This window comes from Canis lupus, chromosome 12 (assembly GCF_003254725.2).
Source record: "Canis lupus dingo isolate Sandy chromosome 12, ASM325472v2, whole genome shotgun sequence".
NCBI lineage: Eukaryota > Metazoa > Chordata > Mammalia > Carnivora > Canidae > Canis > Canis lupus.
This window is the reverse complement of record NC_064254.1, coordinates 18,305,659-18,319,765: the sequence shown is the minus strand read 5'-3', so window position 1 is coordinate 18,319,765 and position 14,107 is coordinate 18,305,659. Positions and strand designations below refer to the sequence as shown.

Here is a 14,107-nt window from a genome sequence, read left to right as displayed (position 1 = left end):
ATCCTACAAAATACTAGGAGTTACAAAAACAAGTGTTACCATATCAATTAGAATTCCTTGTAGACAACATTTTTTCTATTCCATGGAGAACAAGGGAAAATTTGTTCTTTGAGTGATACAATTGAATATTAGAAAAAGTAAGTATAAATTGCTAAACTCTAGTTGGAAGATTTTATCCATTGGCCATGATTCATGTAAAGGCATATGCTTTGTTCATAAGAGCACATAGGGTGATGGAGAAGGGAGAGAGAGAGAAAGAGAGAGAGAGTATAACATTTACACTCTAAAGGAGCTGTCACAATACTATTTCACTCTCTGCTTTCTTCCTTCTCTAACTTGCAAAATTCAGTAGTATTTTACTTTACTTCACATTCACTCCTAAAATTATATTAACCCACAAAAAGCAGAGGTTAAATTTTGTTTCTGGTTAGGCTGATTATTATCATTTTTAAAAGATTTTATTTATTCATGAGAAACATAGAGAGAGGCAGAGAGAGAAGCAGGCTCCCTTTAGGGGGCCTGATGTTGGACTTGATCCCAGGATCCTGGGATTATGACCTGAGCCACAGGCAGACGCTCAACCACTGAGCAACCCAGGTGCCCCAAGTCTGATTATTTATGGACAAAATCTCTTGGGGTGCTTGGGTGGCTCAGTCGGTTGAGGGTCTGACCTTTGACTTCAGCTCAGTCATGATCTCAGGGTTGTGAGACTAAGCTGAAAGCCTGCTTAAGACTCTCTCTCTCTCCTTCTGCCCTGCCCTGCCCCCCCAACTCATGCTCATGCTCTCTCATTCTCTCTCAAAAAAAGTCTTATTAGTGGATCCTGATGAAATCCTATGCCATGCATCATGCTCCATTGTGGAGATTTGTGAGTATTGCAATTTTTAGCCTTATATATATGATGGTGAGGGTACCCCTAAGCAAGTGTCTGGTCCTAGGGAACAACCCCATGTACTCATTCAGGGACAATGAGTTGCATATGATGTGTTGTAATTTTTAGTCATGAGCTGTCTCCTTGAATGCCTTCTCTGACTTTCTAGAGAGGATTTAGTTGAGCATATATTGTGCTAGAAGTAAGGGTTACTCCCATTCTATGAAACCAATAATATATTCCTCAAAGAGACTGCTACAGTTAATCTCCTGCAAGTTTATAATTCAAGGAATGCAGTACTCTAGAATAAAGAATTATTGAAGTACTAGAAACACTGGATGCATTTGATTCAGGGCTTTTATGTTAGAGCATACATGTGTGCATGTGCAGGTTCCTGCCCTGCCACACTTTAGATCTGCCGTTATCCATTCATGTATAATCCATCTAATCACATTATAATCACTCATGTGTCACGTGGGCATGCCCCCTTTCTCCCACAGAGTCATTCTCTACTCTCTTCCTAATAGGGAGGGGACACAATTGCTTCAGCCTCCCCTAAGCACTAGTTCCAAATGTTTCGTTTATCCTACTATATTTTGGCAAGGAAAGTTTTATAGACAACATATGTCTAATTGGGAAAACCTTAGTGGCTTAACCAAGGAAATTTTTTTACTCATGCCCATTATATCTCACGAAGACATTCTACTCCATTCACACATTCAGGAGACATATTGATGGAAGTAACAATAGTTCAACCTGTGGCTTCAGCAGTCATTGTGGAGGGGGAAGAGAGAGAGTAGGTGAAGGTTTCATACTGCTCTTCTATTTCAGTTTCTAAGGGACACATATAAGAGGTTTCACTCACTACCATTGGCCAGAACTAGTCATGTGACCCCCCCTCACCTAACTTCAAGAGGACTGAGAAGTGTCATCTTCGGTGTAGCCAGAAGGAAGGAAAAGAGATATTGGTGAGTGCTGGTAATTTTTATTATACAGGACAAGCCAAATGACTGGCTGTCTTTGGTTGAGTTTCAAAAGACAAAGCCGCTTTGGTGACATCTCCATCATCCTTAAAGTTTTAAAACTTCACTCTTATCAGGATTTCCATAGCTGGTCAGATTCAGAAAACTTACCCATGTTAACTAAGGTCGAAAGACTGAGGTATAAATTACCTTTGTCATCAAGCTAATCAAAAAACAAACACAAAAATACACTAATACATTTTGGACACTTGCTTCTAAATCTTATGGTCTTTTCATACAGTAGATACTAGCAGGCACAGGAATGGGAACTGTGGCTTATTAGAATATGCACCTTTCGTAGGTCTTTCTGACTGCTGCGTCACCTTTTTGGGACCAAACCATTTTTGTCTACCCTTTAAAACATCTTTTTCCAATATTAGAGTAACTAGAAAGCTGAGTAAGTGAACAGAAGTTTACTTCTTTGGTAAAAATAGAATCTGAGCAAAAGGAGGTGAAAACTCATAAATTCCCAATCCCACTGTGATGATGTCTGGTGAGTCATTCATACCCCACAGCAGAGTATACATATCTCTCAAATGACTATATTCATAGCTGCTATACACAGCATTCTTCTCTTTTTCCCTCCTTCCCTGTCGCCTTTCCCTCGCTCAGTATTGAATTACTATAGCCACATGATCAAATTTTTTTCCTCTTTGGGCATCTTCTTTTATGTTTCACAGTAATGATAAAATCAAGCAGTTGATTAGATTAGGCTTGTTAATTTACCATTGTATTCTGTTCTGTCTTCCTGGACACTTCTATTAGAGTTTGGCATACCCACCTAAGACTTTTACATTCTGGTAAAGATATCTATACATGATGACTGATAAGCATCTATGAATTTCTTGTATGTGCCTGGCATTATTATAAGTACTACTCATAGATCAGTGGGAGAGTAAGAAAGACACAGTTTATATTCTAATATGGGAAGATAGACAAGAAACAAACAAAATAGATAAGATGACATGGCAAATATTGATAAACAAAGCAGGCACTGGAGGGGGAGGGAGTTTGAGAGAAGGCTTCACTTGAGAAGGTAGTATTTGATTCCAACATGAAGGATGTGAAGCAGCAGGTGATGAGGAAGACAATGGTAAGAACTTTTTATACAGAGGGAATAACAAATGGAGAGGCCTTCAGGTAGAACCAGAACTTGAGAGGGTCACAGAGTGAGTAGTATCCTCAGAGGAGTTTCAAGCTTCAGGTGGACTAGAGTTTCTTAATCTCAGCCTTATTTACATTTTGAGCTAAATTATTATTTGTTGTAGGAGATGATATTGTTCACCATAAGATGTTTAGCAATAACTTTGGCTTCTACTTACCAGATACAAGTAACATCTATGCGGCTGTGAAAATTAAAAAAAAAAAAAATGTCTCCAGACACTGCCAAACATTCCCTGGAGGGTAAAATTGCTCCTGGCTGAGAATTACTGAATTAGAATGAAAACATAAAGGGTGTGCAAAGCTCTATCTATCTATGACCTGTCTATCCATCACCTCTCGCCCTACTACCTAACTTAAAGAAGCAAAAGTGCTGATTTACAGAAGCTTCCATGTTGCCCTGTTTCCCATCAACTGCCATGAGGTGGAATGGTGAACTGCTTTCCTCCACATCACTAGTTGCTGGAAATTAGGGTCTTGAGGTACTCAATCATCTCTAGATTGGCCTTCTTGTTGTTAGCCTGTTGAGACTTTTCAAGGAAAGATTATAAGACATTTCTCCAACACAAGAAACTCTGGAATGCTCCTTTGGGGCATCTCCGGCCTCCAGGTCTTCCAGGCACAAAAGTAACCTATAGTTCACAGCACAGTCCTTCAAGTCAGATATCCCATCTATTTCAGGCATGTTAACTGTCAGAAATTGGCCATATTTCCTTGTTTCCAACCTCATGATTTTCTCCTTGGATTCTCTACACTTCATTGCCCAAAGCAATATTGTAGAAAGTTTAAAACTGCCTGGTCTTCACTCATCATTCACCATTTTAACAAGATCATAATATGATCGACTACTATCGATTTGCCTTTAGATCATGATGTTCTAAGGAGGCAGGCTGATTAGGTGTCCAGTGATTCATTGATTGTTAAATCTCAGGGTTGGTTCTCAGCTTTGGATGTTGTTTGATTCATCTTCCTAGTGTATCAATCCACTGTCCTTCCTGGGAGATTAGCTTCTTTGATTGGTTTTGAATATGGTTTTATGTTTGATTGGTTTTCATCTTCTTTTCTAAAACTGTTTTTCTTTATTTATAAAGGGAAGATCTTATCAGACAAAATGAATCGGTGATGCCCTATGGTTTCATCCTCGTGTGTTTAATGCTCTCTTCATCTGTTCCCATTAAGAAATCTTGGAGATTTACAGATTTATTATTCTGTCAAATACACTTTCAAGTAACATGGACAGAGAAAGTCCTTACTATTTACAGTCATTCAAAAAATGTTTTCAAATATTTTACCTGCCTTCCTGAAGATCTGTACTTGGTTTGTATTTCATTCATATTATGTTTATAGATGGGGAAACTTCATTAGAATCCCAATTTCTATGAAATACTTAGGACTTTTCCATCACTCTCTCCTCTGATAAAAAGTGATTATATATTTCTACCCACTGTCATGTAATATGTGTAGCAAGAATATAGGTCCATGCCTCACTGACTTTGTACTTGGCCATGTGGTAGATATGTAGGTGATATGTTACACTCAATGGTCATTTCTGAGAAGAGGATGTAACAGGCATCTGCTGTTTTCTCCTGGCTCTTTTGATTCTCTCTCTCTGACACAAGAAAGGACACATCACACTAAAGGGTTGCTGCTTTAGCCTAGAAGCCTAGACTGAAAAACACCTGGTAGCAGATACAAACTAAGTTGTCATCATGGAGCAGAACTGTAGCTGTGGTCTCACATCTACTGACTCATCACATGAAAAGAAATAATATTGATTTTTGGAAGTCACTTAGCTTAATTTATTGTAGGCATCACCTAATGAGAGTTGAAGAATTCACACTCACTTCTGATAGAATAAAGAAACAACTCAAAAGTCATAAAATAATTTAGAAAGTCTTGTAGTCTGTCTGTATGATAGACCATATCATAAGCGAGCATGAAATTAAAGCCATGTTTAATCAAACGGATTGACTTTATATCTTAATTGTTGGTAATGATCATGCTCCCTCAATTATGAACAAATAAAGTATTTGGCTTTGTATAAGATATCCAGCTATCTTTATATGTTGATTGTGTACCATTTGCTGATTGCCTCATGTGTATGGGAATAAACTTTTTATATGTTAAGACTTAAAAAAAAAGCCAACTCTCTTTGGATGTGAAAATTGCAGGTTCAAATGAATGAAGTAGAAAGCACAGAATAGACATGATTTTCCTGTTGAATAATATTTGCTTATTCATTTGTTTGTTTTAATAGATGACCGCTCACCAAACCCTTAAGATGAGTGAGGTACATTACTTAGGTAATTTTGCATTACCTTGTTGTATCATCAGAATCATTGTGAAAGGTGGTTTCAATTTAAAACTGGATTTATAAGGTCAAGTATCTCACCCAGTTTTATAAAATTAGTAAGTTGTTAAGTCAGAAATGACTTGTGTATTTTAGATCCCTGATTTTAGGGTCCCAGTTTCAAAGATTGTTATTTATTCATGAGAGACACTGCGAGAAAGAGAGAGAGAGAGAGTCAGAAACATAGGCTGAGGGAGAAGCAGGCTCCCTGCAAGGAGCCTGATGTGGGACTCGACACCGGATCCTGGGATCATGCCCTGGGCCAAAGGCAGACACTCAACCGCTGAGCCACCCAGGCATCCCAAGGGTCCCAGATTTTAGAGCCCTGATCTCTTAACTGCTAATACACTATTTTAATTGTGAGAGGTGGTAGCCAAGTTGAAATCAAGGAGTAGCTTTTGACTTAGGATTCACATTGTGTATCAAGAATATTATACTGTAAATCTCTGTTATTTTCTCTCTCATCATAAATAACCAAATATATTGAGCATCTAATATGAGGTAGATCTTTTTCCAAGTGCTGAAGATATAACAGAAGAAAAGAAAGCTAGAGAAATTGCCTTGGAGGGAGAGAATCTGGTAGATATTCAATAAATATTCAAGTAAAGTTTGCATTGTTTTTCAATGCACCAAAATTATTAAATGAGAAACATCATTTTTTCTTATTTGAGATTCTTCTCTCCTAATGTGGGTATCTTTTATCATACCATAGCAGGACATTTCACTATGTGATTCAGGTTGAAATGCTGTATTTTGTCTAACACAGGGGAAAAGGAAAGTCATGCTTCTTCCCAATGACTGAGACAATGCACCTGGCCTTGGCCTGTGTTGGGAAGCTAGATGGTTTGCTTCTACTGTGTATGCATCTTCCCTTTTATCCCGATCTATTCCCAAGTTCATTTAAGAGCAATGGGGCAATCTTAGAGCAGATCTGAACATCTTAATCTTTATAAGATCTCTTGCCCCCCCTTGTTAAATTATGTGATATTGCATTCTTCATTATAATAGAAATCTAAGAATTCTACATTTGGAGATTAATTAGATTTTTAAGTTTTCTCTTTCAATATTAATAATATGAACTCTTTTAAAAAGGAAGTATGGTACAGGAGCATTCTTCATGCCAGATGCAGAGTCTGTTTATACCCCTTTTTGCAAACTGCCTAAGAACAAGCCACTTATTCCATTAAACTGTATAGTAGTATGGAAGCATACTTATAGCATATAGTAAATTGAGAGATTAAGTAGTCCTAAAGATTTTTTTTCTGAGACTATTACACTGCCTCCAATAAATACTAAATTTAAGCCAAAATCTAAACAAAAACTGAATAAAGTGAAAGACAAGTGACTGTTACTTCTTTTTGAAATGCCAAATAACTCAATGAAGCATTGTCAGCAGGTATTTGCTTTCCAGTTTTACATTGAAACCATTTGAAGACTTTTTTTCAAAATCATGAGAGTGACCTAGAAGGCCACAATCTCACTTTAGGATCATAACAAAAACTATAATATTGGATAGTTCATCCTGCATGGATGAAAGATAACTGTAGGTTTTTAAGTTGAGTTGGATCTAACAGACTTTCTGCTTGGGAAATATACTTTTCTTTGGAATTCGAGAGACCTTTATCTTTCTATTTTTGCCTTTAACATGATCTCTAAATAAACTAATTGGATTTTTTTTCTGGATCCAACAACTTCTAAGTTCTCAGATATCTTAGTCTATAGGCGATTTTACTCAACAAATTTTTAGTCCAATGTGTCTTAGTGCACATATAACCCCCGCCACCCTCTCCCCCCCAATAAAAACCAACAACTACCTGGAATGAAATACAAGAGTACAAGAAAGTCAACAAGAATGTATTTATTGATACCTTTAAGGGGATTCAGGTAAAAAAGCTTATATCCTAACCATGAATGCTTCACCTGAATCTCAAAAGGTCCAGTGGCCCAATAAAATGAAAACAAAAAAGATAATAAATTCTTTTTGAGAAGCTATTTTTAGATAAGTAGATCCTGTGGTAAGTCAAGATCTGCAACAAGTTTTGGTTTGAGATAATCCAAAAATCATGTATATTTCATAATGGTTGAGGGATATTTAGTATTTTAACAGGAGATATACTTCTGAATTATTTGCCAATAATTCAGGCAAATATTACTATTAATCTTCATTCCCTGACCATCAACTACTGATTGCAAGGAGAGTGAGCTAGAACAGTAAGTAGCTGCTGAAGGATGGGTGACAGATAATCAGGAAGGTGGTAAATTCTTAAACATGAATCTAATAAGTTTACCACATGAATGCTATTTGAGATCCTATGAAACCAGAACTCTTCTCACAGGATAATAATAAGGGCTCTCAAATTTAATTCAATGTATAGTGGCCTAGTTTCCACTGAAGGACCCAAACCAACATTTCCTCATTCTTAACTATTTGAGAATCTTTGTATTCACCTTACTTTAGGTCCCAAGTATAGGTAATCTGGATAGTAAGCCATCTTCCAGTTGTCTTGCAAACTTTGGGTAGTAAGCCATCTTCCAATTGTCTTGCAAACTTTGTGTGACAGCCTTTAGTTGATAGGCACATTTTAATTGTTTCTGTTCCAACAAATGCTGACTCTTGTATTTCACTCCAGTTTCTTTTTGTTTTAGTAATCCAACAGAAAAATATTCAAGTTTGATAGCTGGTTTCCAGAGAGACACCTTCTTCCACCTATGGGTTCCAAAGATAATTCCATGAAGAATAATAAATGTCCAGAAGCCAAATGTAGTATGCTATTGGTAAGATTGGAAATAGAATTTAATTTTTATCCAAGTGTCTATCATGTTCCAGAAAAACATTAATGAATTTGATAGAAAACTAACATTATTTAACTATGCTCATTTACAATTGAATTAAGTCCTTAACATGAACTTGTAGTTTTTTTCTTAACGAAAAGCCTCATAGGATTCTCACATCTGTGTCCTAAAGAGAGCGGATTTCAGGAGAGTAATTATCAGTGGCGTGGCTGCCATTTAAATATTTAGTACACATGTTAATTTTTGCTGAGTCATTGGTTAGTTTCATTCATTTTATGGTTTGGAACTTCAGTCTATTGTTCTACATCTGAATAGCTATAAACAGGAACCTGGCAGATAAACACAAAGCCTCATCTGATTGATGTCAGCACAGCCTGCAAGGCTTCAATTGATCTGGTTTCTGCCTAATGTTTCAACATCTTGTTATACCATCTTCTCTTAATTCCCTTGTTCTTGCTATGCTAACCTGCTTTCTATTCCTAGGACCAATGCACTCTTCATTGCTTTAGGTATTTCTCACCAGCTGTTTCCTCTAAATGGAAAGATCTCACTAGCTTTTCTAATGTTAGGCTTGTTATCCTTGTTAGTTTCAATGTCACCTTTTGTGAGAGACCATTTTGCTTACTCTAATTAAAGTAACTATTTCCCTTTGCTTTCCTAGCTGTTAACCTATTTGTGTGCCCTTTGATGGATCTGTAATTACTTTTTCATTTTATTTGTCTGCTTGCTTTCCATACATCTTCTTGATTAGAAAATGTCAGCATTGGAGAGCTCCAGTAAGGGTGACTTAGAAGGAATGTGACTTTTGGAAGGTTGGTTGTAGCAGTCATGTATGTTTAGTGATCATGGGTAATAGATTTAATCTGACAATACAGGGCAAAGGATAAATCAAGTGGCCAAGCAGACAGGGCTACCCAGTGCCCATTTTATGTTTCCTTTACCCAGGAAGGTGAGAGTTACACCAAGTCAGAGGAAAGCTAGGCCTTTTCTTTCTGGCTCTTATCCTCTGACAGCCCAGATGACTTCATCATCAACAACAAATACTAACATTTGCACCTTAAGTCTCACATCAAATGGATCCAAATGACTGGATTCCAAAGATTGAATGTCTATACATAGGGTCTAATGTATTCTAATGTGAAACTTACATGAGATTTTTTTTTAATGGTTTTTCAATGGCAGTCCTTTCACACTTGTAAGATCCATGTGAACAGGGACTTTGTCTTTCTTTTCCACTTAATCACCAAAGACCAATATATGCCTGAAATTCAGTAGGTGGACAGAAAAATTAATTGCATACACACATAAATGAATGGACAGAATTGATGGAAAAGTGAAATAGCCATTTGGCATTCTTCTTTGGGTATCACGTAGATACAAGTTTTAGCTTTTAGTATTCAAAAGGCTAAATTTTGTCTTTCAACATTAAATAATTCTTTATTTTCTTAACTGTGGAGCCTTTTTCACCTCTTCTTACATTCTCTCCAAGATTCAGGCATATGCTTAGTCAAGAAAAGAACACTTTGCCTCAGTGGGTGGGCTGTGTCCTCTCAAAGCTAAAACTGACGGTTTACAAGTATTGCAAAAAAGCAAATTATCAGGGTAACGGGAACAGACTCAAGCAATGCCTTCTGCCAGATTCTCTCCATATCTGGCCCCTAGTATAAGTATGTGCCTGGGGGTGTGGAAATGGAGATGTCTTGAATGCAATGTATCTAAAGCAGCCTTTCATAAAATCATACAAGTATAGTAAGGAAAGGCATTCTTATGTTTCTTCTATATCCCTCACATAAACCCAAAGAGGGCTTCCCTCCATGGGTTTAATTAAGCAAAAACACTCTGACCTGTCAGTCAGGGACTGGGTTCATCCTAGGGCACTGACCTCCTTTTCTGAAGTGTCCCAGATGAGGCTGCCAAGTTTCATTCTGCTCTAATTAAAAGTTGTGAAAATATTTTTTTTACGTTTATTATTTTTGTCTTGAATATATTTGTAATTTTATCTATTTAGGCATATTTTTGAATTGCCTTTGGAAACTGTTTCTTGAGACAGTAATTATTCATCATGTAGTAAGCTTATTTCTTAGTATTGGAATATTACAGTAAAGACCATGTTTCTACCGAAAACTTAGAATTTTATATCTTTTCTTTACTTTTCCCCACCAAATTAAGAATATAGTTTATCTTCACAGAATGTCTGAGGTAATTCTTTGCTTCAGTGTTTCCTTATGCTTAGATCACTGTTTACTTATGCTTAGATAAATAATGATTTATTTCTGCTTAAATCACTGCTATCACCTTTAGTTATCTCAGATGTCAATAAAAAAATAAAAATCTGTCAATACTAAGTCATATTTACTTAGTATATGTCCTCAACTCCTACCCCAGCCCATTACAAAATAAAGCTAGAGAGGAAGTATTTTCCCATGTAACTGCTCTTATGCTGAGAATGTCATCCCCAAATTATGCTACAATATTAAAAAACACAATATATAAAAAGGTTAAAGTTCATATTTTTGGTATCTTTTGTTTAGCATCTCAAGAGATAGGAAAACAAATCACTGACCTTCCAAGATTACAATTTTAAGCCAAACAGTCATAGTGAGTGGTCATAGGTGGGTATGTCAAAGCTTAGGAGCTGCTTCTCACATGTAAGACTTTCTGGATAGGTGAGTTCTGAAGGGCCAATATGATGAAATGATAGTGACTCATAAGGTAAAATTTATCAACAGATGCAAAGTGTGAAGTTATTTGAACTACCACCAACTTCCTGACAGTGTCTGTTGGAGTCTATTGGCATAACTATCACTTTTGTCTGCTTTACTCTGGGAATCAATCACACCCTAGTTGGGCATTTCCAGAATTTTAACTGAATCAACAATGTTTTATGATTTTCAGTTTGGGCCCATAATCTCTCAACCAGTAGCTCATGTATATTAGTATTAGACTTTATATTTTTCTTAATCCTTGATAATTTACTAGGCAACATTTGAATTTTGTCCACTTATTTCATGTGAGACCTTTGGTTAAGTTTCTCTCTGCAGCCTTCCAGACAAGAAACTCAGTAGTCTTTAAGACTTCCATCCTTGCATCCTTACATGCAAAATCCTTCATGTAGATTTTCAGGGTCTTATTGTTTCTGTTGTTTCCAGATTCTTTCATTGACTAAGTTCTAGTATAATTAACTTTCTATTATCAGGACTTTGTGCCTTATCAGCTGAAATAATAAATAAGATGTATTCAGTTCTAAACTGCTACCCTTACTACTTTAAAAGTATCTCTCATTCTTTATTTTCCCAGTTATGCATCGTGTGTCACACTGAATAGAGATAAATGTCATAATTAGAGAATTATTAAATTATATGGTAAATTAGTATTCTGTTAGATAAACACTTTGAGACTTAGAATTGTTAAAGCAAAAAACAGAAACCTGCTCAATTTTATAAAGAAGTAGAGAAAGGACAAAAAGTCTAAGAATGTTGTTGATATAATTAGTCAACTATGTAATGATAATAACCCCCACCTCCCCTTTGAGTGTCTCTTCATACAATGCATCAAAAAAATTCCAGAATTAAAAAATTTAACAGAGTATTATCCACATTATAAATAATATCCTGAAAATAGGTAAGGAAAAATAAGAAATCTGATATTAAAGAGTATGGTAAAGTTTATTGGGTAGAGATAATAAATAGGTACAGTCCTAAGAAATGTAAATGCCTAAAAATTGATAAAGAAACACTTTTAATTGCTCTAGGAGTCAGTCTGGAAACTAAAAATTATCCCCATAATGAGATTATATATATATATATATATATATATATATATATATATATATATATATTCTTTATCACATTGGTAAAATTTTAAGAGCTATCACATCTATTGGTGAAAATGTGGAGGAAAAGGCTGTATCAACCAACATCCTTAATTGTAAGCATCTGGGTGATTTAATCAGAAAAAAGGAATGTATTGGAAAATTATTAAGGAGTTTGTAAAGTATCCAGAAGGCTGGAAAACAATGTTCACATAATGAGTAAAACAAGAGAAGCTAAATTTTTTTTTAAGGTTTTATTTATTTATTCATGATAGTCAGAGAGAGAGGTAAAGACACAGGCAGAGGGAGAAGCAGGCTCCATGCAGGGAGCCCTACGCGGGACTCGATCCTGGGACTCCAGGATCCTGCCCTGGGCCAAAGGCAGGCGCTAAACCACTGAGCCACCCAGGGATCCCTGAAACTAACAGAATCTAATCACAGATAAAATCATAGGTGAGGTCTTGTCTGCGGAGGCTACTACCTACTCTGTAGGCTTAGTGACCACCTCTGAACCCTAGGTATAACTGTTGTGACCTCAAGAGTGGTTCTCCAATGCCTCCCCTCTCCTGTCACAAGGCTCCAGGTCCAAAGTCCAAGGTGAATTCCTGTGATTGATGAGGTGTAGTCACATTTTCATGCCAGCTGCAGGAAAGACTTGAAAAAATAGTCTGGTTTGTTGGTGTTTTATATTGGAGACAAGCTTTGTCTTTCACCAGTATCCTTTTGGAGGAGGAATCTCTAAACAAAGGAAAAGTTTCAGATGCTGCAAATTAAAAAAAAAAAAAAATACTACTTTGTTCTCTCTACTATTTAGGGACTGTGAATTGCTACAATCATTTTTTTTATTCCATTGTAAACATAAAGCTAGAAAATAATTTAGATGCATAAGGATTAATGCTCTAATTTTTTAAAAATGGTTTTATTTATTTATTCATGAAGGACACAGAGAGAGAGAGGCTGAGACACAGGCAGAGGGAGAAGCAGGCTCCCTGAAGGAAGCCTGATGCAGGACTTGATCCTAGGACCCCAGGATCATGACCTGAGCCAAAGGAGACCCCAGGATCATGACCTGAGCCAAAGGAGACGCTCAGGAGACTGAGCTACCCAGGTGCCCTTAATGTTCTAATGTTTTAAGTTCAAAAGACATAAGGTATTTCTGAAGCTATAATTTTCATCTTTATTAAATCAGCAACATTAATTATTTTTTAAAGTGCCTTATAGTGGGATACCTAGATGTGACCATAACCCTGAAGGAGCTTAAAAACTTGTTTTAATTCATTCTCCCAAAGGGCTGGTCTCTATCAAAATTGATATCTCAGAGGAGGCACATTTTTCCTTTTTCTAGTTTGTGCAAAGGTACATAATAGGCTAAGCAACAGCCAATTACAAGTGTGAAAAGATGGGAAAATACAAGATATATTTAAAGATTAGTAAACAAATCCTTTATAGCATGGGTTGGCAAACAATAGACCATTGACCAAGTCTAGCCCTCCACCTGCTTTTGTAAATTTTTATTGTAATACTTCACTTGCATTTGTTTATGTATTGTCTGTGGCTACTTTTAGCCTACAACAGAGACAGGATGTCATGCGAAGCCTAAAATATTTATTTGATGCGTACAAAAAACATTTGCCATCTTCTGCTTTATTGAAAAATATGGAGAAAAATGACAAGTTGGGATAGGTTGTCCCTACTGAATTCTAATCTTTAATGAGGCAGTAATTTATATAAAGATTCTTGGAAATACTGAGGCAGTTTACACATGTGAGTTACAATGTGATTCTCGGTCTTCACACTGAAAGTCAGGATGAAAAGTCCTTTCTTGATGTTGTGATGAAGAAACCAGAGCAGCAAAAGTAACAAAGGTGAGATAAATGATTATGTATTGACTAGATAACTTCAGATAAGAATAAAGGTATTACTATCTTTACTTTTGTTCATTCTCATTTGTACTATTGTCTGATTTGGGTTCTGTAGACATGTTTGGAGGAAGGAGTATTTGGGATATTTGGCCACTTAATTTGGGGTTCTGACCCACATCAAAGTAAAGTAGAAAACGATCCACACAAAGGAAGTTTCCACAAATGACTATAAGATGA

At 36.3% G+C, this 14,107-nt stretch overlaps 1 long non-coding RNA gene across 1 annotated transcript in view; it reads left to right on the top strand.

Moving 5' to 3' along the window:
- Positions 1–8,179, top strand: part of LOC112641229 (uncharacterized) — a 38,475-nt gene extending 30,296 nt beyond the window's left edge. The window contains exons 3-4 of the long non-coding RNA XR_003124563.3: positions 1,703–1,839; positions 8,051–8,179. This is a non-coding gene — a long non-coding RNA (uncharacterized LOC112641229). The remainder of the gene's footprint in view (positions 1–1,702; positions 1,840–8,050) is intronic.
- Positions 8,180–14,107: the final 5,928 nt, after the last annotated feature.